This window comes from Malaya genurostris, chromosome 1 (assembly GCF_030247185.1).
Source record: "Malaya genurostris strain Urasoe2022 chromosome 1, Malgen_1.1, whole genome shotgun sequence".
NCBI classification, from domain to species: Eukaryota; Metazoa; Arthropoda; class Insecta; order Diptera; family Culicidae; genus Malaya; species Malaya genurostris.
The window spans coordinates 14,322,965-14,348,799 of NC_080570.1; the positions used below are offsets into that span (position 1 = coordinate 14,322,965).

General features: G+C 37.3%; 1 protein-coding gene across 4 annotated transcripts in view; it reads right to left on the bottom strand.

The window, feature by feature from the left end:
* LOC131432989 (papilin) overlaps positions 1-25,835 on the bottom strand; it is a 221,649-nt gene that overhangs the window by 183,858 nt on the left and 11,956 nt on the right. For 2 of the 4 annotated variants that reach the window (XM_058599716.1, XM_058599722.1), the window contains exon 1: positions 19,698-20,617. The exons of 1 other annotated variant lie outside the window; for it this stretch is intronic. The gene's annotated coding sequence lies outside the window, so the exon portion shown is untranslated. Of the gene's footprint in view, positions 1-19,697; positions 20,619-25,835 lie in introns of those variants that run through there. One more of the 4 variants, XM_058599693.1, reaches the window with a different exon arrangement.

Genomic DNA, 25,835 nt, shown 5'->3' on the forward strand with positions numbered 1-25,835 from the left:
AACAAATTCTAATAGGAGCTACAAATTCAATCCATTTTGAGCAAAATTTCGACGATTTTTGTGGTACTTCGAGTTGTCAATCCTTCGAAAATCGGCATAGAGAAAAATCTGGTATAATCACAAATTTTTCTTGAATAAAACGATTTTGGGAATCCGAGAGAAAAACGCAAAACTGAGGAATTCTTTTTTATTTGAAAAGCATGAAACGTCGAGATCTGGTCTAATCTAAAAAAAATAATGAAAAAAGTTGACTTTGGGACTTCGAAAAATTTTTAGATTTCCGAAATCAATTTTTGCTTTATTTTTGAAGCCAAATGTACCATCAGCAAACTTGAAATGCATTCAAATGAGTGTCTAAAAAAAAATAGGGTAAAATAAAAAAATGAGGTAAAATTTAAAAAATCAACATTTGGCAAGGAATTAGTAGTTGTTGCGAGCACGCATGTGATTTTTTTATTTCGATTAAAAAAGTTTTTAACCTTAAGGTCATTCGCCTCTTCGGGCCAGAAAAACTTTCTGGCCCTATGTGCGGGGTTGGGAATCGAACCCAGGTGGGCTGCACGCATGTGATCTTAATCACTAAATGGTTGACTAGTTCTCATTTTTTCGGTGTACGTGTACGTATTTCAAACTTTTCGTTGAAATTTAAATAGTGCAATAAAAATAGAAACTTCGATTATTGAAATATCCAACATGAAATTATCATCGATTAACAGGATACCATTGAATTTCATCCGGATCCGACTTATGGCTACGGAATTACTGAGTGATGAGAGTTTGTACACTGAGATATTTTTTCATGCGGGGGTTTCACGCGGCTTTTTTTACGCGGACTTCCGAAGTTACGCGGTTTTTTTTACACGAATTTTCAAAATCATCCGGTTTTCTTGTTTTGTCTTAGAAATGCATGAGACACCGAGATCTGAAGTAATATCAAAAATTATTTTAGGAAAAAAAATCGAAAACTCTAAGTGTCAGCGAGCTGAGTTAAACAGAATTCGTGTAAAAAAAACAGCGTAATTTCGGAAATTCGCGTAAAAAAACGCGTCAAAAAAAATCAATAAATCTGTAGCCGTAAGTCGGATCCGGATGGAATTTGACGGTGTCCTGTGAAGGTGATTTTATTTTGGATATTTCGATAATCGAAGCTTCTGTTATTATTACACTATTTTAATTTCAATAAAAAGTTTGAAATTAGCGTACACAGAAAAAAAATGAGAACTAGAAAAAAAGTTTAATTTTCAAACCCTATTCGGAGTTTGCTACAGCTACTGATTGCTTGCCAAATCTTGTTTTTTTTTGAAAACCATATTTTGAAAGCAATTAGACACTCATTTTGATGCATTTCAAGTTAGCTGATGTTGTTTGCAACAAATTACAATCCACCGGTCCTAACGCGCTCTCAGGACGAACGCGGGGTTTTGCCGAGTTCATAATTGAAAATGTCATGGTATTTCACTTTTTCCCCATTCGTTTCCAGGCAAACTGCAATTAACTACCGTGACAGCTCATAAAGGAACAAAAGCGTCTCCTTCACCACCGCTGCCACCACCACCACATCAAAACTTCCTGACTGACTTCGCATGCCAGGGCATTTGAAAACTTTCACCATTCTGAGATTGCAGCGGCTCCGTGTTCTTAGTTCTTCAACCTTGTGGCAGCAGCAGCAGTAGCAGCAATGGCACTTAGTACCGTCATCATTCTACTAGCTGACTGCTGGCTCGAGACTGTCTGTTGTTGTTTCTGTTGTTGTTATTGTTGTTGTTGGCTGAGGAAAGGGCAATCCTTTCCGTCAGTTGAACCATGCGAGACAGAGACCGAGAGAGAGAACAATGTGATGAGTCGAGTTTCGTTTGAAAACAGCTGAAAGGTGCTGTGCGAAGTGGGGAGGCTTTCCCCCACCCACATACCCCCCCTTTAGAATAGTTCGACAGAAGCAAGAGCACACACTTCACGGTTCACTGAGTGGTTGGTGCGCACACACTGCCGGCCGGAGAGACCCAGGACGAACCTCTTGACTCGAGATGCGATATTGCTACTGCTAATGTGCTTTCGCTAGTTGTTAGCTGAACAATGCATAAAAACGATCGTTGCACCGCGAAACATCTTGAAGCGAGTTTAAATAGCGATGCGATGGTTTGAGGTTTCTGCTGCTGCTAACCATCGGAATCCATCTCGGTGCTAAAAAAAAACAACAAAATTCAAACTGCAAGAACAAAGGACACGCTTTTCGAATGCTGCTGTTGCCCTGCTGTTGCCATGCAATCTTCAATTCCTGGAGTCTGGATGCTGGAGAGCATGGAGAGCTCCGAAACAAAAAAAAACACTGAAAAACATTCTTTTGAGGTTGTTTTCCGCGAAATTACTTTCCCCGGTTGCTGCTGCTCCGTATCGAGTCGCGGGTACCTCGTGGCCAAGGAACAATTGTTCTACTCTCGAATGTTGCACGATCATCATCATCATCATTTTCATAATCTCTTTAATGTTGCCACAGTTGTTGTAAAAGGCAACAAATGTAAGTTCCTCCCCCTCATTTCCCTTTCCCAACCGACGATGGTTCTTCACTCAAATGGGGTTTGCATTTTTGCTGGTAACTTTTTGCAACTCATCACAACCAGACATCGGATAGTCCACCGGACCACCACCGGACGGCCAGGGGTCATTGAAACGGTATGAACTTTTTCTGCGCCATTACAACACATCGTTGATAATATTGTTGATTGTTTGTAGGTAGGTAAAATCACACTCCCGTGGGTGGTCCTCCCAAAGCATTCGTTCGTAATCAACTGAAACCGATCGGGATGAGTGGTCATTCCCAAAAAAAACACCGGCTTTCCTGTCGCAGAATAGGATGCTGTTCCGTTCCATCGCTAATGAGTTTCATTAGTGTGAATTTATTCGGGAATAGTGAAGCGTTTAATTTTACTACGTTCTTCCGGAGTTCTCCGTTCTCTGGTCTTCCCTCGACATTCTCTTATTGCATTTGGTTGACGTTGACGTGTTGTTCTGTTCTGTCTGCCTTCCTCCTTTTAGCGTAACCATTGTTTACGAGGAATTCGGAGTGACGTCAAAAAAGTGAATGACATCTTGACCGCTTAACCGATTTCTATTTCTGCTCTCAATTGAACTTTTAAAAAAATATATGCTGAAAAAAAAATTTCCATGTCTTTTCGATGGTAACACGTGGGCTGAAAAGTCTCGGGCCTAATAAAGAGAACACCATTTTTTCTGGTTCTAAATTAACTTTATTCATCGACGTTATCTCCATCAAGAGCAACGCAATCATTCCAGTGCCGTTCTAATATTTCAATACCACTTTTGTAGAACGATTTAACTTTTGCCTCAAACAAGGCCTCAGTATCAGCGATAACCACTTCGTTCGTGCGAAATTTCTTACCGTCGAGCATATTTTTCAGGTCTGCGAACAGCCAGTAGTCGCTGGGAGCCAAATCTGGTGAATACGGTGGATGTGGGAGCAATTCGAAGTTCAACTCATGTAGTTTGGCCATTGTTTTGATTGACTTGTGATACGGTGCGTTGTCTTATAATATAATATTTGCTGTTAATGGTATTTTCCTTCTCAAGATAGCCAATAAATATTACACCACGCACATCCCAAAATACCGAAGCCAAAACCCTTCCAGCCGATTATTGTGCTTTCGGGTGCTTTGGACGAGGTTCACCAGCTGCTGTCCACTCAGATGACGATCGGTTTGATTCCGGAGTGAAGTGATGAATCCATGTTTCATCCATTGTCAGCTATCGACGCAAAAATATACGGGTTGATACGTTTAAACATGGCCAAACACTGCTCAGAATCATCAACACGTTCTCGTTTTTGATTAACAGTGAGCAAACGCGGCACCCACTTTGAACAGAGCTTTCTTATAGTCAAATGCACATGCAATATGGATGGAGTCTCCATAACACATTTCAAGTGTGAAATTAAAACACGAAATTGGTTTTGCTCTGAAAATAACAAATGTATCGTCACTCTTACCACAATAACTCACAAACTAATAAATAGAATGTTAAAAAATTTCAACAGCTGTCTTTTAAAGGGTACTTCAACTGAAAAAAAACGCGACTGCGATAAAAAATGCGCCATCCATGCATTCGTTCGCGACTAGCATTTTGTTTGTCGTGAATACGACTTACTTTACTATGTTCGTTAACAACGTTAGTATTAAATCTCATGACGCTTGTTTGTCTTTCTCATGCTGGGACAACAATTTTGATGCAGAGAGGGACATTGCAATCTCGCGTTACCAACTAGGTAGGTATAAAATGTAAACGTTGACACGTTTTATTCATTCCAACCTGCGCAATTGACTGTTAATATCAGTACACACCATTTTTGATTACACCGGATCTCTTCTTTCATGCATTTCTAAGACATTTGGCTTCAAAAAAATTGATCTCTCAAAGGTTGATAGTTTCAAAAAAAAATTTCTAATACACCAGATCTGGAAATTTAATATAATGTTAATGTCTGATGCCAAATAATCAACAAAAAATGTCTTTAGTTTTGCGGTTTTTTTACCCAAATTTCCGAATTTACACGGATTTTTTCCCGCGATTTGTTTTACGCGGTGCGTATCACTAGCGTAAAAAAAGACCTCAGAGTACTTTAATTATTAAAGAACTTTTTGATACTTTCATCCACTAAAATTATTGTCATTCGTGTACTTTTACAGGCGAACAATTTTTTCTCTCTTTTGCCCTGTCTTATTAATTTATGCGTTAAAATAAGTGTTTCGTGAATTCGTCGTACTTTAGTATAGGTTACAATTCTGGAAGTAAACAAATTAAACGATTTATTAATTTATGAATTAACTATTTAAGATATTCAGAAGTATGAGTTTTATTCATATTCACGTCATCCAGTTATGTCTCTGACGTTACCCACCCACTGTTTTTTTTATTCTGAAGTGATTGACGAAATTCGCACTAAATCTTACTCGCAACTCTCTTAAATTTAAATTAAACTGTAGACTTTATCACAAAACAGCCATTTAGCTCACACTCACAAATTGCTTGTTTGCTAATGTTACAATAGAATAGAGAAGAAGAAGTACCATCGAACGCACAGCCATTGATATAAAAGAATTAATGATACATTGAAAATCCGGCTACGGAAGCTACAAACCTGCAAAGAGAGAAAGAAAAACAGAAATTAGGTTCATTGAAATTAATTTTCGATACTTCATACTAGAAAGATATTATTATAATAATACTAGGAGGAGGAGTTTGGCGGAACGAATTTATTTTCGTACGTTACCAGCGTTTTATGAAAATTCGAATATGTTATGCCTAACACTTATAAAAAATCATTTATTTTTGCTTTGTAATTCTCTTATATTGAAATACTTCAAGAACATTTTGTCAAATTTTCAAGCCTATCGGTACAAAATCCTCCTAGAATCCATGTCCAAAAGCCAGTTCTATAACTCAGTTCTCAAATCCAGATCCATAATTCGGTTCCAGAATCCAGGTTTAGAACACATTTCTAAGATCCCCGTTCAGAATCCAGGTTTAGAATTCAGTTCCAGAATTAAAGGGACCAGACTCCAAGATAAAAACTCAGTTTCAAATTTCAGGTCCAGAATACATTTCCCGAGTCCAGGTCCAGTACTCAGTTATAGAATCTGAGTTCAAAATTCAGTTCAAGAATTTCATTTCAGAATTCAGATCTAGAATCTGAGTTTAAAATTCAGTTCAAGAATCGTGATCCAGAATGCAGTACTCAGTTGCAGAATTCAGGTTAAAAATTTTGCTCCAGAATCCTGGCCCAGCTTCATGGTTTAGTTCCGAATTTAGCCCCAGGATCCAGCTTCTGAATTAAGTTCCGTAATTCAGGTTCAAAATTTGATTCCAGAATTCAATTTCACAATACAGCTTCAGAACCCCGGTCCAGTTCTCGGTTCCAAAATTCAAGTTCGGAACTCAGTTTCAGAGTTCAGTTCTAGAAACTGGCTTCAGAACTCAGGTCCAAAATTCAGTTGTAAAATTAATTTTATGATGTCATTTCCAGAATCCAGGTTCATAATTCAGTTCCAGAATCCAAATTCAGATTTAAATTCCAGAATTAAAGTTCAGAATACAGTTCCACAATCCAGGTTCAGATTGGAAAGAACCACAGAATCCAGAACAAAAATTCAGTTTCAGATTTCAGATCCAGAATGCTGTTCCAGAATTCAGGTTCTGAATTTAGTTTTATAATCCAGTTCCATAATTAAGCTTCAGAATCTAGTTCCAGAATCCCGGTTCATAATACCAGTTGCATATTTTGCACATTTGCAGCATCCTGGTTCAAAATTGCAGAATTGCTCTGTTCTAGAATTCAGTCCCAGAATCTCGGTTCAGAATACAGTGGAAGAATCAAGGTTATCATTCTCCATGACCACACACCATTTGAACTGTTTCGCTATGTACTATTCGCCGTGTACTTTGTAACTGAAGAGACTATATTCAATACTAATCTGAAAGCATTCTTCTCTGAAATGGCACAAAAACCAAATCAATTGTTGATGGTATTCGCTTGTTTTTTTTTTAAATTTTTTAATTTAATCACACGCAGGCTTAAGAAAAAAAAAGTATTTCAATTTGGAGAAGGTGTCTGAAATTCGATTGAACAGAAGCAATAGTGCGATAGTGCATCCAATTTTCCTCTGACTGCAAACTCGGATTTTTTTATTGTTCTAATTTAAGTTCAGTTTCAAGATTCAGCTCCAGAATCCAGTTTCAAAATACAATTTCAGAACACGGCTCCATAGTTTAGAATTAGAATTCAGCTCCATTATTCAGTTTCGAAATCCCGTTCCACAATTTAGTTTCAGAATCCAGATCTAAAACTCAAGTTGAGAATTCAAGCTCAGAATCCAGTTTCAGAATTCAAATCTAGAATTCAGTTCCAGAATCTGAATTCTAAAAAAAAGATCTCGACTTGGATTGTGGAGCTTAATTCTTGAATTGAATTTTTGACCAAAATTTTGGGCCTAAATTCTGAAACTGAATCCTGCTGCAACTGAATTGTGGAAGAGAGTTCTGGAACAGAATTTCGGTTTTCGGACTGAATTCTGGAACTGAATTTGGGACCAGAATTATGAATCTGGAACATGAATTTGAAACACTCAAATAGGTTTAAGCTGTTTTTGTCCAAGATTTTCAAATTTTTTCTATAATTGCAGTTTGTTGTTTCTTTTGGAAGGGTTCTCTCTCTTTATGAGAGTGGATTCGGTACAACATGGACTCCATTCGCTTCATACCATTCCACTAACATCTTTGACGTAGTGACAGGATGCCAAATCAGGCCAGAATAGGAGGGAGCGCCTTGGCTGCGTGTGAATGGTAATATTCGTTATTTTAGGCATTTTTTACGATATATTTCCGGTAGTTATAAAGCTCTGGCTTGCTCGACCGCAGCTGCATATTGCCTGTAAAACCAAATATTTTTTGGAACAGTAGCCCTTTTTCTTCGTTCCTGATATGCTCCTCTAGACCGGGAAGCTGCCTAAAGTCTGTGCTGGAAGACATCCATCATCATACTGTTTATCATTACGGTTCGGTACAGTTTTCCTTTTGAAGGACTTCACACCTTGCCGGTGCTTGGAAGTATTCGTAAAAGTAGGAGACATTTCTATTTTTCTAGCCACAGGACGTACCGAAAGATCTGCTCTCTACTGCAATATTCCTTTCACCTTTGCGTCCTTCTGGTCGACTTTGAGACTTTGAGATTTCGAAATCGAAATTTTTGTTTATACCAAATATTTTTTTGAAAAAAAATAGAAAATTTTCCAAGTGTTACAGAGTGAGCTTAAAATAAAATCTCGGGATAACACGTCGAGATTTGACGTTTCATGCGTTTCTAAGACAAAATAAATATCGCATTGAAAGATATAATATTTAAATGAACAAATAAACAAATAAACAAATAGAACAAATGAAACAAATGAAGCAAATGAAGCAAATGAAACAAATGAAACAAATGAAACAAATGAAACAAATGAAGCAAATGAAGCAAATGAAGCAAATGAAACAAATGAAACAAATTAAACTTTCAATAAAACAAATGAATCAAATGAAGCAAATGAAACAAATGAAACAAATGAAACAAATGGAACAAATGAAACAAATGAAACAAATGAAACAAATGAAACAAATGAGACAAATAGAACAAATGAAACAAATGAAACAAATGAAATAAATGAAACAAATAAATTTCTAGATTTTGCGAGAATCAAAATTCGAAAAACGTCCCGTTGATGTGAATCAAAATATCTAATCTTACTCAACGGTGTGCCGTCATGAAAGTCGAAATTCTTCAACCTCAATCACCCCCCGCTCTAAAATTATGTTGCACCGAGTGACACACTGACGACGAAACTTTTGCCGCTTCTTTGCGGTTTTTTTTGGTTTGGTTTGTGATCCGTTTCACTTTTCAAAAGAAAACTTTACAATACAAAAAAGAAAAAAAAATAAGCTCAAATCTAAAATCACCCCGCAGACGGTCAGACACATATCCCACATCCAGGAAGAAGACTACGAACCGATAGAGAGCCGGTGGCGATCGTCAGTCAGTCTCTCTTCGGTTCCGTGAGAATCCAGCCGCTTTAAACGGCTCATATATGGTTATAAATGGAGTTATTCATGTTTCAATTCACAAACATTTTCTCTTTTTTTTTCGCAACACATTCTCCTTTCTCCATGCACCCCTCACGTGGACGACGGTGCCGCTCGACTACTCTGCTTCGAGGTAGTTGAGGTTGCGGAACTTCTGGAAACCTGTAAACGAGCTGCTATTAACCAGATCGGTAAACAGAAGAATACCCTGGGCGTCTATTCCACAAGCCGCCCAAGCCTAACCCGACCCATGGAGAGGCAGCCATTTGTAACGAGAAGTTGAGAAATTTTCCCTCATTAATGTTTCACTCGGCATCTGATTTGTTTCAATTAACACCTGTCGATTGCCGAGTAACGCGTGAACAATTTTCCTGTTCGGAGAGAAGATGCATATTCTAGTTTCACAAAGCAATTGACCATGCGGTTGAATGTTAAATGTTTGTTTATATTGTTCATCCAATCCATTCGAAGAACTCGGACTGATTGACTGACTAGCCTCACTGGATTTCGTCGAAAGGCGACCAGCAAAAGCAAGTCAAAGAAAACCGAAAAATTCGCATTGCCATCAAAAGCCAATTTTTCCCAAAATGGCAAATAAATATTAGTTCGACGCGCGGATTTGACGCTAATGCAGCACTCCGGTAGACGACCTCGGCGGTCCGTGACCACACAACAGCGCAGTCACTGAGGATAGCTTTCGAGATTAAAGCTAACAGACAAATAGGATCATCTTCGACGATTCAATCAACCGATGAAAAAAAAAAACCGGCAAAAAGTGTACGGGACTCCGTTCGGCTTCGGCTTCGGTGGAAGTTCAAGTTCACGTGGTTTGTGATTCGATTGCATAATTTTAGGTAAACAACAAAATGCGCGGGGCGAAGCTTCCGAGCAGGCGTATTTGCCCGAGTGATGGTTAAATTGACAGATCTGCAAAAAAAATCGAACCGTCAGACAAAGTTTGAAATTTGAATAAATTAATTATCTGATACCAGTTCCATTCCCTGCAAAGTTTTCACTTGACGGATTGCATCTCTACTGTGCGGAATCGTGCCAAATCGAAGCAATCCATGACCAAACTATTTTTCGATGAAATTTGACGTATGAAAAATAGGATTGCCACCTGTACGGGCCTCAAGACAACGGATAACTAAAAGACCTGCTAAGTGGCACATCAGTTCAACGTAAACTGTTGGGCACTGTAGAGTCAAAGACGAACCGTAGAAGAAAACTGAATTAAAGGAGTTTTGCACACACCGCACCAAAATTTGTACTCGGCAAAACACAAACACGGAAACCGAAGTTTCTTGAAACATTCACCAAAATAAGTACCAAAAATTCGTTAAAATTTATTCATCAAACATTGTAAGCCTATTTGCAGAAAGTTACACCTCGCAATTAAACAGTGGTATTTTGAACATGTGTGATAAGAATTGTCTTGGAAGACTTCGTTAGTTGTTGGATGATAGAAATTATTTTCCTGTACAAATTGCTTGCCAAATATTAAAAAAAAAACCTGTTTTAATCCACCTAATGGAGTAATGATGCCTTTCATTCATACTATCATACATAATACTGTGATGGTTTTCAAAATACCGTCTAGGAGTAGTTTTTGTTTCGTCCCTTTGAGTGACGGTATAAAACTTTTAACAGTCTTTATTCTATAATTTTTTTATTTTTTTATTTCGTAGACTACATATAAATTGTTTACAATGTTCACTTCCATACTACGCATTATTTCTACGACAAAGCTGAGATTTTATTTGATTTTTTGACATAGTAAGATGGTCAAGATGTTCGCAGTACTGATTATAATTGACTGGACTGTATTTTGCACAATTTGTTCCAGTATTTGTATTTCTAAAAATAATTTCCTGGAACGTGTAGTTGACGGCTAGGTATATACAAATTCAATTGCGATAATAATGCGTTGAGAAATGATGTCGCTGATAAAATAAAGCATTGCAAAGTCGCGGCGTTCTTTAGGTGTTTGCATATTGATGAGCATGCAGCGTGCTTCATATGATGGTAGAGGAAATGCTGTCCAGTTTAATTTGCGAAGTGCATATAAAATAAATTGTTCTTTTTGTATCGATTCAATGCGTTCTTCATGATTCCATACTAGGCTGCAATATTCTTAAATGGGTCTGACATGTGTACTAAAGACTGTCCCAGAAAGTATGGACGCAACCAAAAACCGCCGCCATTTCGCAATGGTTCAGAATCTGTCAATTTTTATGACTGCGTCCTGTTGTTTACACTCTTCTCTAACCACTTGTGCAGTTGTTTATTCGTTTTCATTCGAAAGTTGTGTACAAATGGTGCACAGAACGCGAACTGTCACTAAGAAAGATATCAAAAATGGAAGGAGTAAGTGAAAAGTCGTGCGAAATGCAATTAGGAAGTTCGGTGAGGATAACACCTCTAAGGGTAAACCGAAAACGGGTCGAAAAAAAGGTCCTGCTAACCCATATTTGGAGGAGGGTGGTGTGGAACGGGGGGGGAGGGGGGGGGGGTTGCTTTACTAACTTTATATAAGCTTAGCGAAGTATTCCACAAAATAAAAGAGAATTGAGGAACAAATTCAAAAATAACGTAACTTATTTAGAATTTTTGTGCAGTAATGTGACTTGTAATGAAAACTATGATTAATAACTATTTTTAAATTATAAAATTACTGAAATATAATGACTCAATGCGATTTGAGTGCGCGCAAAATATGTATTGATGATGAATCCATTTCCATCGCTACGAGAAGAAGATTTAGGCCAGGATGCAACATGCAAAATGGTAATCCAAGCAAATGCCAATTCATCAAGATTTATAATAGGTAATGTCGTATTTTAAATCAAACCATCAGATCACACTAAATTTATGAGCGACCGATTGCTTTCAACGAATTCTATAGCTCGTCTCGCCAAAGAACACTTGCCAGCTGGCAAGCTTCTTGGGACAGTGATGATCTGGGTCGGTGGATGCACTCAATTATTCCGAAAATATCGACAAAGACATGGTTCAGGGGACTGGATGTGAGTAGGGATTTCATTCGTATGATGTCCAGACTCATGTCCAATCACTACACGTTAGATGCACATCTCCTTCGAATTGGGCTCTCCGAGACTAATCATTGTGCTTGCGGAGAAGGTTATCGGGATATTGATCATGTCGTTTGGACATGCGTGGAGTATCGTGATGTCAGATCTCAACTAATAAATTCTTTGCGTACCCAAGGTAAACTATCCAATATCCCAGTTCGAGACATTCTTGCTTGTCGTGACCTTTCATACATGAAACTTATTTATCATTTCATAAAGAAAATTGGAGTTTCAATTTAATAAAGGCCCCTTTTAAGACTTAGTTCTGATCCCAGCTGCGTCCATGAGTTCAACCAATAGCTAAATTAGAATAAAAATTATGTAATGATACAAACAAACTCGAAACAGTTTATGAAATTATCAACAAAATGTCTGAAAATAACAGCTTATTTTATAATTTATAGAAGTTAATCGTTTGGTTCAAATAATATTTCCGAGTAGATTTCATAATTAATGACGAGTTACCTAAGATGATATTTAAGCTATAAGAGAATATGTTTTAATAAATTCAAAAGGTTGTGACTATGTTAGAATTAAATTAGGATAAGAATATTATGTAAAAGTGATGCTACGGCGAAGAAAAACCTATGTAAACTGCCTTAAGAAATAAACGTATTTATGAAAAAAAAAAAATTAGATCACACTAGCGGAAGAGCTTGAGGAACAGTATCAATTGGATTCATTAAATCTCGCCCTCGTTTTATTTTAGCCTTCGAACAAAACAATCAATAGAAAGTAATTACAGGTTTCATTATGTCAAATGTCTTTGTTAGGCGAACGATAGACGAGAAAATGCATAGATGACTGTAGCGAGTGTGGCTTGTAAATGCATTCGATATTTTTTACTCTCAAAAGTCAATTTCACACATTCATCGAGCTCTGCAAGTCTGTTAAGAGAAAGTTAGATCTAACAGTGGAAAAAAGGAGTCTTTTTATTTTTAAATTAAAAAAATGTAAATTGCTTTTGAAGACACCGTTTGTACGTCAAAAAGAGAAAAATTCTTTCTCTAATACAGATTGCTTCATTTTTGATGCTTTTTTCGTAGACTTCTTGTTCACATGCATATTGTTATTCCGTCTAGCTTTTTCCCTGCACAAGCACTGTGCATCCGTCATGATTTTATGTCATGCCAACATTGTGTGTTCTGTCTAAATAATGTATAAAAACACGTATCTTTTTTTTTGCTATTCCTCTTTTCGCAAATAAATGGAAATACTCGGTCAAAGTTTGAATCGGCTTCCATTCCAATAGGAAATCAGATTTTACATTTCGAGAGCCATTAAGTCTTAACTGATAAGCAGATTGCTCACCGTCTGAAATCGAAAGATCAAATCACTGTGCCAAAACAATGCGCATCTCTCACGCATCGTTTGCGTTTTCGCTAATTAGATTCATAGTTAGTTACCGTCCAAATGCAGGATCTTTTTTCTCCAGAAAAAAATGCTATCGGATGCATCCCTACAAATGTTCAAACCCAACGCGTGACTTCTAAAAACACACAAGGCCTACTGGATGTGGTTAAACTCGTCGTGGTACGAAACCCTACAACCCTGCAGTAGACCTACTTTGTATTAATGAACTTGAAATTTTTATTTTGAAACGTCAGACCAAGGCAGTAACGAAAGCTCGCAGGAAAAAAATCCCAAAAACCCATTAATTCAAGAAAACACTAATTCATGCTGCCAATTTGACATTTCCTACTCATCAACTGCTGTCTCGGAGCGTTCATTGTTCTCTACTGGGTTTGGTAGGGGAAACTATTCCGCCCGGCTAGATTCCACTGATTCCAAACTGCATGAGATCATTGCTTTGCCATACAACCAGACCAGAACCTCGTGTTTTTCGTTCCTCGCATTCCGATCCAAATTAGTTTCCATAAGCATAGCACATAATTCTCGATATAAACACTTTCCCGCCGACTGGTGTTGGGAGTAGAAGGAAAACGAGGCACGAGGAACATCATAGAAGGGAATAACGCAGTGCAAATTTCACATTTCGATCCATTATTTCGGTGCGGACTGTCATTCAGAGAGGGGATAAATGGCGAATTCCTGGTTTTTTCTCTGTTGGTAACTAACATCTTACTTTCGTAGTTGGGTGCTTAGTTTCTAAATTCAATCTGTTCAGATGAGAAATGACATCATTCTTGCTTTATGCTCTCGGAAATGGCTTCACCAATTTCAGATAAATGTTTAAGTTTAGCGAGATGAGTTTCAATAACGCAATTTGTCGGATGGTTATAAAAATCAATGTTTTTTCACATTCCGTTCAGAATTCTTTATGAAATTACTGGAACGAATGGTAAATTATAAATAGATTGTACCAAAATCTCACAATATATCATGTTTCAACAAAGCGATTTTTGGGAAAATACTCAACAAATTAAGATCAACATATTGTAGGGGAGACTGGGGTTAGTCCGGACACGGACAGCTTAGATATCTTATAAACCAACAATTATTTCGATCCATGGATTGACTTTGTAAACACGCCTCCACGTGACAGACCGACATCAGTTTAGTTTGGCGTCGATTGTGTTGTTGAGAACGAGACCGGTCCAATAACAAATTTCATGACAATCTATCCACTAGTGTTTGAATGTTTTCATCAAGCTATGGAAAAAGACGAGTTTCGTGTCCTTATAAAACAGCAGCAGTGAAATTGAACGATTTGCAGTGCGTACAGTACAGTCCACCATCCCCCGTATTTTCCAGATCTGGCCCCCAGCGACTATTATTTATTTCCAAACATTAAAAGATTTCTCCAGGGAAAGACATTTTCGTCGAATGCTGAGGTCATTGCAGAAACGATAGCATATTTTGAAGGCCTTGACAAATCTTTTATTTCAAATGGTTAGATCTAGATGGAGATTATACTGAAGAAAAAAAAAATTTTCATGCAAAATAATCGACTTTTTCTTTGTTAGGCTTTGGAGGACTTCTCATTTCATGTAGTGGACCTGGATTCCGGATCGCAATTTTAGATCTGAACTTTGAACCAGAGTTTTGGAACCAACTTCTGAACCGTAATTCAATTTCTAAATTCAGATTCAAAATTCAGGGTCAGAATTCAGAACCAGCAGGCTGGAATTGAGTTCCAAACTTGGGTTTTGGAGCTAGATTTCGAAACTGAATTCGACTCTTTAATTCAGATACCTGGATTCTGCAAATAAGTTCAGTCCTAGAATTCTAGAATCAAATTCATGAACTGAATTCTTGATTTGGATTCCAAAGCTGAATTTGGCAACCGAATTCGAAACCGATCCCAAGTTCCGAATTTAGTTCATCAAGTTCCAGTTTCTGAATGTGTATGAATGAAAATGCATCGTTAGAATTCTGTAAGCAAAGCTATAAAAGTAGTAAAATGCACATAATCAATCAACTAAAACGATCGGTTACTGATACTCAGAAATGTGAAAAAAGCATGTCAATTTTATTCATATTCACATTCAGCAGTTATGTCTCTAACATTACCCACCCGCTTTTTTTCAATTTTCTGATTTTTGGGTTTTGTCTGATTTCTGGGCATTGTAACGACGGTCTGGTTAGTGCTTTTAAAAGTGTATCTCGTGCTGAATCCCATGATTATTGAGTGTTTTCGATTACGTGGAAAGTGAAATTATGATTGCGTCTAGAAAACAAATTGTCTGTGCGGGACTAAACCGGACAAAACAGCGGGGCTTAATCGAACACATAATTTCTGACTTGAAATTCTTAACGAATTCTTCAAACATACCTAAATATTGATATCAATATTGCTATATTACTTCTTATCGTTTATTTAAACTAGATTTACCAATAAATTCATTTTATGTAGCGACTCTAAAGACTCGGTTTAGTCTCACGCAAGGTTGGAACAATTCGAACACGGTCTCGTTGCTTTTTCGTTCATTAGGTTATCTTAACATTTGGCGTCCTAATGTATTCGTTCGTTCATGTTGTGAAATTTTATAGTCCGGTTTAGCCCTGCGGTTAATGATATATTAGATTCGCATATTTTTCCAAATCAAAAAATGAAAATATTTGCTGAAGGTTGAAACTACACAACTGTAGACCAAAATTGATTAAAAACCTAGGTGTAATGGATGTTCTATTTCAATTTCCAAAATGTGTTCGGCTTAGCCCCGGTCTCCCCTATGGTAAAGAATGATTTTTGTTGCTGGTATCTCTTTGGTAACACTTAGATAGATAGAAAAGTTTAAAACTAAACCTCCCGTCGCCACCTTTAAAACTTTTGGGCATTACCGCTTATCGAAATTGGAGGTGATCCCAAAATATTGGCACCCTTATATATACGAGAGTAGTAAAAAACCACATGTTTTGTCGGTTACGTTACTTATACCCGTATATCTCCGGAGCCAGAAATGACAGCCACCTGATCTTGATCAATCAACCCAAAAGAAGCTTTTAAATGTGCTTAAGTTTATGGAAATCGGTTCCGAGAGAATTGAGTGGTAAAAGAATATCTTTGAAAGGGGCACACACAGACATTTCCCGATCTCGTCGATCTGAGTCGAATGGTATTCAACACTATGGGCCTCCGGATTCTCTAGCAATTCTATTACCTTTCTATAGAGAAAGGCAAAACGGTGGAAACGTCGGCAAAATTTAAACTCGAACGTTTAGAGTGTTATTGAAATTGCCCGACGTTTCGGTCGTTTTAGGTAGCCTTTTTGAAGCGAGACTCAGACTAGTCGCTTTATTTTTCTTTAGTCGATCGCCATAAGCGAAACTTCGTGCGAAATGGCGAAATGGCTAAGAACGAGTAAAATTATCGTAAGCATCAGCTTTGATATTTTAATGTCGAAGTAGATAGAAACATCGAATTTATCGACTGAGTAAAAATTGATGTTTAGATGATTCACCTCTTTTGCAGTTAATTTCTGGAATAGCTCAGTCGGTGATAAACCTATTTCAAGTATGGTGAATTTTAGAAATTTGTTCAGGTTTTTTAATTTCTGCCAATCCATATTTAGGAACAAATTTCCCTAGAAAACGACTACCACGAACGACCGAAACGTGGACAATTTTCTGACACAAATCGATTATCTAGTTTTTTTTTAATCCGACGTTTCGACCGTTTTAAGTAGTCTTTTTGAAGAGAAGTTTAGTCTAGTAGCTTTATTTTTTTTCTCGATCACCAAATGCGAAATGCGTACAAAATTATCGAACGACTCTGCGTTGACATTTCAAAGTCGTAGTCGATAAAAACAATTCCATTGAGCAAAGATTCATGTTTAGATGATTCATCTTTTTTGCTGCTAAATTCTGGCTCAGTTGGTGACAAACCAATTTCAAATATGATGAAGTTCTGCAGTTTTTGTAATTTTTTTTAATTCTTATTTAGGACCACGTTTCCCTCGAAAAAGACTACCAAAACCGACCCAAACGACGACCATTTTTAGACACAAATCGATCGTTTAGTTTTTTTATCCGACGATTTAGTTTTTTTTTTATCCGATGTTTTATCGATTGTCTGTTTTTAAGATTGCCCTACGTTTCGATAATTTTATGTAGTCTTCTTGAAGAGAAGTTCAGTCTAGTTGCCTTTTTTTCTCGAATACCGAAAGCGAAACTTCGTGCGAAACTGCGAAATGATTGACGACAAAATATCGAACTACTCTGCGTTGACATTTGACAAGTAGCAGTTTTTGATAAAAACAAAATGAATTCCATTGAACAAAGATTTCTGACCTATTTCAAATATGATTAATTTTAGCAAGTTCTTCAGTTTTTCCAAATTTTTAAAATCCATATTTAGGACCAAACTTCGTTCGAAAAAGACTACCAAACACGATCGAAACGGCGACACAAATCTATTGTCTAGTTTTTTTAAACCGACGTTTCGACCGTTTTAGGTAGTCTTTTTGAAGGGTAATTAGTGGCTTTATTTTTCTTTTCGCGATCACCAAATGCGAAACTTAGTGCGAAATTGCGAAATGGTTGAAGACGTACAAAATTATCTAACGACTCTGCGTTGACATTTCAAAGTCGCAGTGGATAAAAACGAAATGAATTCCGTTGATAGAAGATTAATGTTTCGATGATTCACCCTTTCTGGTGCTAATTTCTGCCATAGCTCAGTTGGTGATGAACCTATTTCAAATATGATGAATTTTGGTAAGTGTTTCTGTTATTGTAATTTTTGAAAATCCTTATTTAGGACCAAATTTCCCTATAAAAGGACTACCAAAAACGACCGAAACGGTAACAATTTTTAGACACAAATCGATTGTCTAATTTTATTTTAATCCGACGTTTTGACCGTTTTAAGTAGCCTTTTTTATCGATCGTCCCTCGAAAAAGACTACCAAAAACGACCGAAAAGTCGAGAAAAAGTTTTCTGGTACAAATCGATTGTCTAATTTTTTGATTGCACAACGTTTCGGTCATTTTCTGTAGTCTTCTTGAAGAGAAGTTCAGTCTAGCCGCTTTGTTTTTTTCTCTCGATCACCAAATTTTTCGAAATTGCGAAATGATTATAGACGTACAAAATTGATATTTAGATTATTCACTGCTAATTTCTAACATACCTCAATAGGTGACCTATTTCAAATATGATGAATTTTAGCAAGATTTTAGGTTTCTTCGCGTTTCGCCTTCGGCTCATCAGTGCTTAAAGCAGTTCAAATTGAACCGCCATCTCCGCCTAACAGTTCAATTTGAACCGCTAAGCAGACGCAAAGTCCACACTTTTTATGTGACCCTTTAAGGAAATGACACTAGGTGCGAGAGTGTCGTCACTCGTTTTCGTCCGAGACGTCAGATAGGATATGGCACCTAGTGTCATATTCTTTAAGGGTCACATAAGTAGCGTGGACTTTGCGTCTGCTTAGCGGTTCAAAATGAACTGTTAGGCGGAGATGGCGGTTCAATTTGAACTGCTTTAATCACTGATGAGCCGAAGGCGAAACGCGAAGAAATCGAAACTAAATATGTACTTTACGTACAAACCAAAAACCCCTAAATGTTCAAGATTTTAGGACCAAATTTTCGAAAGTCTTTCAGGAAAGGACTATAAAAAAACGGCCGAAACGTGAACCATTTTTTGTCTATTTTTTTTTAATCCGACTTTTCGATCGTTTTAATTAGTCTTTTTGAAGGGGTTGGATTACCCTACGTTTCGGTGGTTTTCTGTAGTCTTTTTGAAGAGAAGTTCAGTCTAGTCGCTTCATTTTTTCTTCTCGATCGTTAAATGCAGAGTCGTAGTTGATGAGAACGAAATAAGTTCCAAAGGTTGATATTTAAATGATTCACCTTTTCTGTTGATAATTTTAGCAAGTTCACTAGTTTTTGTAATTATTGAAAATCTGTATTAAGGACCGAATTTGCCTCCAAAAAGAGTACCAAAAAAGACCGAACCGCCGATCATTTCATGACACAAATTGATTGTCTAGTTTTTTTTTTAACCCGACGTTTCGACCATTTTAGGTAGTCATTTTGAAGGGATGTTTGATTTTAAATTAGTAACAAAAGAAAGAAACGAAGATAATTTAGAGAAGATTCGGGGTATTGTTGAAACTACAGAGGCTGATAAATTGAGATTCTTAGAGTAAAAATGAGTTCCATATGAGAGATCAAATCTCGAAAATTATTTTTAATGAGCCCTGTTGAAAATCCGACAAAAATAACTGTTGTCCAAGAATTACTTCTGCTGAGAAACCTGTTTATGAAACATAAACCTTTTATAGCCCGATCAGTCGATTTTAACTTTGCTGAGAAAACGGCGCCACTCGTCAGCAAGCAACTGAAAAAGCAATAAAAGTTCGTAACCGTTTTCCCACCAACAATCGAAGTGTGAAGTAACTGTTTAAACATTTAATGGCCACTTTCAATCCAAGAACTAAGAACAAGACCTGGAAGTGGTCTAATCTAAAAACTCACGCATTGCTAAACCACTCCTTATTCAACACTTATCATCAAGTGTGCCTTGACTTAGGAAGTTTGTTCTGTCAAAACAAAAAAGCAAGAAGTGTTACCTACCTTAATTTTATGCTGAAATCCATCCACCGATCGATTGCAAAACCGTGTTAAAAAACTGTTCAAATATCCGTTTGCTGCAGGTCGTCTTCCGGTTATCGTCGTCGGAACGCACTGTCTTCCTTCACTTTGCACTGCTCACGAGATGAAAGCCCGGAACTGAACGATCGTAAAATTACCAGTTCGGCTTTGGTCAATTGGAACTCGTCAACACGCACTCGCACTTGCCAATGGCAGTAGTTTGAATTTTTTTTCAATCTTTTCGGTAACTGATTTTCTAACACATCGAAACTACGGATCTTCGTGCGATCTGCTTCCCAAAAAGCATCACAAAGTGTTATCCTGCTTCACTGACTGCTAAAACAAGGTGATCAAAATCAACGATCACAATTTCAATGAAATCTTTGAAGGCACTGCGCGGTTTTTTTTCGTGTTTTCCTACTTCAAAAAACACTTTCCCTTTCAGCGTACAAAAAAAAATCTCACACGATCAGTGATCCTTGCTGGAAATCCGTAATCCTTAATGGCACTTACTCAACTCTGGGTCAACTTTACTCGAGGGGCACTTTTTGTTTGATTTTTTTCCACAAAAAAAATTCTATCCAAAATTTCACCAATCCAAGATCACTACTCTGAGTTCCGTACCGGGTGTTCCGGGTGGTTTCGGGGATTTCGTTTTTTATTTTCGTTCCTCTTCCGGGGGGTTTGGGTTGCTATCCTTTCGGCAGACAGCAAGCGACTGACTGACCATTAACTAAATGGTCCAACTAAATAATGAATGTGTATATTATGTTATTAATACATATCGGCGGCGGCGGCGGCGGTCGGGGCGAAATGGTAGAAAGAAAAAAAAATCTCACAACACACCAAAGCCAGCCAGGCCCGGAGATGAGCGCTATGCGGCGGCTGCGATGATGACGACGACGACGACGACGACGCTGATGATGAGGAGGTCTCTGTATGCACAAGAGAAGAACATCGGCACACGCGGTTAGCCGGCAAACTCCAGGCCAGGCCGTCAGTCGAAGCAAGTTGTGTGTTGTGGAGGCCTCTTCTATTGCCGCCGCCGCCGCCGCCGTCTTCCTGCATTTCACACACTATCACAGCCCGGCTTGCTTTTCCCTGTGCCCAGCAGGGCCCAGCCAACTGAGATTTTTGTATAGTTTTTGACCAAATCAAATGACGACCGGAATGAGAGAGAGAAAGAGAGGGAGAGAGCGAACCCAGTCCTCAGAATGCACGCACGCAAAACCAGATGCGACGCGCGTAGTGACATGCATGTGGTGGCGGCGACGGTGGCGAAAGAGAGATTCACCAGGCGAAAAAAAAAATCCGAAGGCGCAGCCAACTTTGTTGGGCCACTGAAAACCGATGGAAAGAAGGAAAATCGAAGAAATCTGTCGAAAAATGTTATCTACAGTAGAAGGCAGAAGCAGTAGCACCCATGCGAACAGGGATTAACGCTGACGTTGGGACGTTCTGGAAAGGATTATGCATGAGTCAGCCTGTTCTTCGGTCCGATAACAACGGCGAGAGGCGCTTATCGGGCTGCCAAGTTTGACATGAATGTAGGTTTGTTCGTTCGATTATGGATCAAGACGAGAATGTGCAATAATAATGATAATAGCAATAAGCTAAAGCTTTGATTACAAGTAACTGTTTAGTGCTTTCTTTACGTTTGCCTTCAAATCATCAGTGCCTGGCATATCGAATACAAATGATAATGCAACTGAGCAGTGACCGATTCGATTCATATTTTTCAAACGAAAGTATGCATTTTCGAAAGCAGTTTATTCAAATATGCAATTCTTTAAAAACAAAAAAAAAACGAAACAGCTCGCATCATCAGTTTGCCATTTTAAATCTGGCCTTACTTTTGAGAAGGGAATAAATTCCTTGGAAATTTTCAATAATATATATCCCAGAAACGGTGGTTTCGATCGATTTGGTATCAATGCAAATAACTTATCAAAATATTTAGTACTGTTGAATTTTGTTGTTGTTTAGTTTTTATTTTAAAAATAACACTTAAGAATCAAATACCTAAAAAAACGACACTATTAAGTAATTTTACGAGGATGATGAAACCAGCCGACCAAAGCCTGGCCAACATGCTTGTCTAACAATTAGGAAGGACGGAAACGCCAAGCTGTTCGAAAAAGACTACATTGACAACTACATTGCGCGAAGCCTACAACTGATTTAAAAAATTGAACACTGAAATACAAATTGGATTTTAATCCTTCACTCAACTCCGACTTAAAACCTGCATACTTTTAACAGGCTCAGGGACTCGCAACGTGTCACGAAAATGAGAATCTCATAATTTCACAACTGAAAGATACAGTATAAAAACGTCTATAAAACAGAAGGAAGAGATACAGAACGGTGGCAAATAGCAAAATTTTGATAAACATCTTCTTCATTCATTATTTTTACGTTTCGTCTTTGACTCATCAGTGCAGAGCAGTTCAAATTGAACTGCTTAGTGCTAAACTCGGCAGTTCAATTTGAACCGATTAGCAGACGTAAAGTTTCTGCTACTTACAGAACACTTTTTGTTTTGCAACGAAGTGCAATGTCTTTTCTGACGTGCCGAACGAAATTTGGCTAACCCCTAAATGACCATACCTGCATCGGCCAAAAATAGTCGAAAACACGTTTTCGTTCGGCACGTCAGAAAAGACATTGCACTTCGTTGCAAAACAAAAAGTGTTCTGTAAGTAGCAGAAACTTTACGTCTGCTTAGCGGTTCCAATTGAACTGCCGAGTTTAGCACTAAGCAGTTCAATTTGAACTGCTCTGCACTGATGAGTCAAAGACGAAACGTAAAAATAATGAAAACGGTTATGTGCCCTAGCACAAAATTTGGCTAACCCCTAAATGATCTTCTTCATTGGAAATTTAGCGTTCTTTAATAAAATTTGGTTGAAAACTAAAAAAAATAAACAATTTTCATTATTTTGAAAATATGTAACTTTTTTAAATATTATTTCTCCAACTTCAGCTACAGTGAATAAAAAAATTAAAAAAAAACATTTTTCGAGATATTTGAATTTCAAGTGTTATTTTTAAAATAACAGTACAAAATTTTTCAACAGCCCTAAACATTTTTATATAGTCTTCATAATTACTTAAAACATTGCACAAGATACCAAATCGATCGGACCAACCGTTTCTGAGAAATATATTTTGAGCAATTTTCCAGAAATTTTTCTCACTCTCTTCTCAAGAGCAAGGTAAGAGTAATAATGGCAAGTAAAAATGAAAATTATCTCTTTTGATCATAAAGAATGTATATGCAAAGTTTGAGCCAAATCAAAATATAGAAGATAAAATTGACCTTCGATTTTGTATGGAATTGCTCTATAGAAAATTGAATGATAATATAAACTTTAGCGTCTTCTATTTTTTTGCAGTATTTTTTTTTTTGAGCGAAATACAGTTAAAACAATTTTTTAGAGTCCATTTATGGCAATCCGCATACAAGAGCGATTGCGTCATCCAGCTGCTGGTCGTTTGCATTGGAACAACGATGAGAAACATTCTGCAAAATCAGCCCTTCTAAGGGCTCTAAATGTTATTTATGACCAAAGAGCTACACTAAGGTCTCTTTTTACGCGCGGGATACGTACCGCGTAAAAAAACCGCGCAAAAAAACCGCGTGCCTTCGGAAATCCGCGTAGCCTCGGAAATCCGCGTAAAAAAACCTTAAAAATAAAGAAAATTTTTTTTTTCGTTGCCGAATATCTTAGAAAAGTATGAAACGTCCAGATCTGGTGTAATCTCGAAAAACTTTTTTCGTGAAAATCGTCTTTGGGACATAGAAAAATTTTGAGACATCCAAAATCAAAAATTTTTTTTGATGCCGAATGTCTCGGAAATTCATGAAACATCGAGATCTGGTGTGATCTGTACATATTTTTTGTGTCAAAAAGGTAACTTCAAAAAGATTCGGGATAACACCAGATCTCGAAGTTTCATGCATCTAAGACAAAACAAGAAAACCGCGTAACTTGGGAAATTTGCGCAAAAAAAACCGCGTAACCTTGGAAATCCGCATAAAAAAAAACGCGTAACTTCGGAAATCCACGTAAAAAGAAACCACATAAAAACCGCGTAAAAAGAGACTCCAGTGTATTAGAATTACTTATCTGTTGAAGTATGCAAAGCGAAAGTGAAAATAATCAGCTTAGTGAAGGTTTACATTCTGATAGATTTAAATTCAATAGAAAATTGTTGCATTCGTTTTTCATCACTGAAAGAATCTAGTCGATTATGAACGCTATACTCACGCCAACCATATCAGTATCGCATCCACGGACAACAGGTCAGTGTGGAAATAGACGACGAAAATCATCCATCGGAATTCGAATTCAACCTGTCACTCTCCAACACGAACGCCTTCATGAAATGTTATTTCCAGAACCACCATTAGTTTATTATAAAGAACTATACAAATTATTTAAAAATATTTAACTGTGCCAAAATGTTACTTTAGTGTAGGTGCATCGTTTCGAGTTCTAGTAGTGAAGAAGGGGATAGCTTTCACAATTCACACAATCGATCATACAACTGATATTCGGAAATGTGAAAGAAACGTACCACTTTCATTCGTATTCACGTCATCCAGTTATGTCTTTGTCATTACCCACTCGCTTATTTTTCTCCTGTTTCATTAAGAAAAGCTATGCAATTACTATGGAAACAGATCAGTCCGTCACGAAATACCTGAGTAATAAAAATATGCACGCGAATTTCTCTGAGATGACTGAACCGGAAAAATACGTACTTAGCTTTAAAAAAAATAGACCCTATAGTCCCATAGTCTGCAATTGAATTTCTATATGGATCTGATTTACTGTTCCAGAGTAACGTGTTGTACAGAAATATAAAAAAAAAGTCAATTCAATTTCCTCCGAATCTGCAGAACCGATTACCACGATTCTCACTCACTCTGTAATTCCGGAGCCGGAAGTCAGATTCGGACGAAATTCGCGTAATTTTTCGATTTTGAGTTATCATTTTTTGGACGACCTAAAATTCTAGGATTATTCAAGATTATTCAAGAACGGAAAATTTCGCTTGGCTTATTTTTGTTATGTTATGTTGAACAGTCTAAATTTACAGAAAAAAAACGCGCGAAAACCGTTAAAAACTTATACAATTAGCGTTTCCAAACACAAACAAGTTGGAGTAGGTAATGTCTGAGACATAGCCGCGAGATTGACACGATGTGTATAGGTTTTAACTGATTTGATACTGTTTAAGATTTTGTAGCCCTGAAAAGCACCATTCGGTTCCGGATTGCGGTTGTATTCAATTCCTAGAATTGGAGCGACAGTTTACAACAGTTTTATAGACAAGTTCTTTACGTCACTTTTGGGGTCCAGAAAAGGACCTTTAGTGGCTTTAGTGAAAAAAACTATTCAAATGCTGAAAAAGAATTCATTTCCGGCTTTCAGAAGGGCCAAATTGTGGAATTCTCTACGATATAAAACACGATTTGGAACATTTTTCTCGAACGCGATGCAGCCGAATGCTAGCTTTATTTGCACTCGTTTGGTGCGAATTTCGCACCACGAAAATAGCACAAAGTTGATCAAATTTGCACTAAACTGATGAGTTTTACCTACGATTTGCAAAAATAAAACAATCTTAACAGTTATTTTGGTAACATTTAGAGCCATTAGAACGGTTGATTCTTTAAAATGTTTCCAATCGTTGTTCACTTTTCGTTTTCTTTGGTTTCGATTCAAACTACCAGCAGCTACTGGATGACGCAATCGTTCGACTGATCAAATACTAAACCAATTTTGGTAAAGAGATTTCTTTTTACGTGATTTCCTTTGTAGCTTTTTCACAAAAGGGCGGTCCTAACGGCCACAAAAATTTTAACATACAGAATTCTTATGTCGATTATTTCGCTTCGGATTTGCATATTCCATCGAAAGAAACTATCAAAATGTTTTACGGAATTTTTTTCTGATATTCAGGAGGCCCAAATTGTGGAATTCTCTACGATATTAAACACTGTTCGGAACATTTTTCTCGAACGCGAAACAGCCAAATGCTAGCTTTATTTGCGCTCGTTTGGTGCGAATTTCTTGCAACAGGATTTTTTAATTGATTCGGTTGTTT